Below are 3,123 nucleotides of genomic sequence, written 5' to 3' on the forward strand. Positions count from 1 at the left end.
GAATAAACCCATTTGATAAGAATGTATCATACTTCCATAAATATTGTTGGATTGATTTAATAAAACTTTAACAGTTTTTACTCTATGTTCATGAAGATATCAGTCTATTGTTACCTTTTCTTGAAGTGTTTGTCTGATTTTAGTATTAGTATGAGAGTAATGCTGGCTGCCTAGAATTAGTTGAGAAACCTTTTCAGTTCAGTTCAGTTGCTCAGTTGTGTCTGACTCTTTGCGACCCCATGGACTGCAGCACGCCAGGCCTCCCTGTCCATCACCAACTCCCAGAGTTTATTCAAACTCATGTCCATTGAGTCAGTGATGCCATCCAAACATCTCACAATGAAGAAACCTTTTAGTCTCTTCAATTTTCTGGAAGAGTTTGTGTAGAATTTGTATTGTTTCTCCCTTAAATGTTTGGTAGAATTCACCAATTAAGTCATCTGGGCCTGGAGTTTACAGTGAGGGAAGGTTTTTAACAAAATTTTAATTTCTTTAGCAGAAATAGAGTTATTCAGGTAGCTTATTTATTTATTTTGAGTGAGCTTTGCTAGTTTGTACCTTTCAAGGAATTGGTCCATTTCATGTCAGTTTTCAAATTTATTAGTAAATACTGTCCACAGTATTATCGGTAAATTTTTATTATCTATATATTCTATAATGATATTCCTTCTCTTTTTCCTGATGTTAGTAATTTGTATATTCTCTTTTCTAATAAGTCTAACCAGAAGTTTATCAGTTTTGATTTCTCAAAGATCCAGTTTTTCGTTCTTTTTTTGTTTTATTTTGCTATTTTTCTTCAGTTTTATATTGATTTCTGTGTTGATCTTCTGTTTACTCTCTTTATTCTGCTTCTTTATCTAGTTTCTTAAGGTGGAAACTGAAGTTGTTTTGAGATCTTTCTTTTTCTCCAATATAAGCATTTCATGCTATAAGTTTCCTCTTAAGATCTGCTTTGTCAGCATCCCATAAATTTTTATATGTTGTTTTCTTTTTAATTAAAATCAAAATAACTTAAAATTTTTCTTTTTAAAACTTTTTCTTTCATCCATGGTTTATTTACTAGTATGTTACTTGGCTACTCCATATTTGGTATTTTTCCAGATATCTGTCTGTTTTTAATTTCTAATTTAATTCTATTATGGTCAGAGAATATATTTTGTATGACTTGAAACTTTTTAAATTTATTGAGACTTGTAGTTTGTGCCAGAATACAGTCCATCTTGGTGAATATGCAGTGTACATTTGATTATCTTTTTGTTAACTTCTAGTTTAATTCCACTGTGACCTGAGAGGAGGCATTGTATGATTTCTATTCTTTTAAGTATGTTAAGGTGTGTCCTATGGCCCAGAATGTGATCTATCTTGGTGAATGTTCCATGTGAGCTTGAGAATAATGTGTATCCTGCTATTGTTGGAGGAAGTAGTCAACAGATGTCAACTATAGCCAGTTGATGGATGGTGCTTTTGAGTACAACTATGTCCTTACTGATTCTCTGCCTACTGGATCTGTCCATTTTGTTAAAGGGGTACTGAGTTCTCCAACTATAACAGTGGAGTCATCCTATTTTTTTCTTGCAGTTCTATGTTTTGCTTCACACGTTTTGATACACACACACTAAGGATTATTATGACTTCTTGGAGAATTGACCCCTTTATCATATGCTATACCCTTTTCTATCCCTGATAACTTTTTTTGCTCTAAATTCTGCTCTGTCTGAAATGTAACTACTCTCACTTTCTTTTGGTTAGTGTTAACAAGGTGTGGGGTTCCCAGGTGGCACTAGTTGTAAAGAACTTCCTGCCAATGCAGGAGACATAAGAGACATGGGTTCGATCCCTGGATTGGGAAGATCCCCTGGAGGAGGGTACAGCAACCCACTCAAGCATCCTCACCTGCAGAATCCCATGGACAGAGGAACCTGGTGGGCTACAGTCCATAGAGTCACAAAGAGTCGGACATGACTGAAGCAATGCAGCAGCAGCAGCAGCAGCAAGGTGTATCTTTCTCCATACTTTTAATCTATATGTGTCGTTATATACAATATAAAGAGGGGTTTCTTATAGGCCCCATATAGTTGTGTCTTGCTTTTTAATCTACTCGGACCATCTCTGTCTTTATTTAGTATATTTAAATCATTGCCATTTAAAGTATTTATTGATATTGCTGGATTAATAACAACCACATTTGTTAGCATTTTCTATTTGTTGCCCTTGTTCTCTGCTCCTATTTTTGGCTTCCAGTCTTTTTCTGCCTTTAATGGTTTTAATTGAACATTTTATATGTTTCCATTTTCTTTCTAAACATACAAGTTATATGTCTTTTTCTAGTGGCTGCCTTAGAGTTTGCAATATATAGTTACAACTAATCTAAATCCACTTTAAAATAACACCACACAACTTCATAGGTAGTGTGAGTACATTATAGTAACAAAGATACTTCTTCCCATTCTTTGTATCACAGCCATCATTCACTTCACTTATACATTAAGTATATATAAATAACTCCATAATCATATATAATCTACTATATTGTTGCTTTATTTTGAACAAACTGTTACCTGTTAGATCAATTAAGAATAAGAAAAAGGAAAGATTTTCTTTTACCTTCACTTACTCTTTCTCCAGTGCTCTTCCTTTCTTTATGTAGATCTAAGCTTCTGACCTAATTCATTTTACTTCTCTAAAGAACTTCTTTTAACATTTCTTGCAAGGCAAGTCTACTGGCAACAAATTCCCTCAATTTTTGTTTTTCTGAAAAAGTCCTTATTTGCCTTCATTTTTGAAGGATAATTTTTCAGGATACAAAATTCTAGATTTATGTATTTTTCTTTTCCTCTTAATACAAATATGTCACTGCACTCTGTTTGTTTGTTTGCACGGTTTCTGATGAGAAGTCTGCTGTAATTTTTATCTTTGCCTTTCCATTGGTAAGGTGTTTTTTCTCTGGCTTCATTCAAGACTTATCTTCAGTTTCTGCAATTTGTATATGAAATACTTCAGTGTTAATTGTTGGAATTTATCCTGCTTGGTGTTTTATGAGCTTCTTAGATCTGTGGTTTGGTGTCTGACATTAATCTGGGAGAAATGCTTAGTCATTGTTGCTTCACATGTTTCTTGTACTCC

Source organism: Ovis aries, chromosome 1 (genome assembly GCF_016772045.2).
Source record: "Ovis aries strain OAR_USU_Benz2616 breed Rambouillet chromosome 1, ARS-UI_Ramb_v3.0, whole genome shotgun sequence".
Taxonomy (NCBI): Eukaryota; Metazoa; Chordata; class Mammalia; order Artiodactyla; family Bovidae; genus Ovis; species Ovis aries.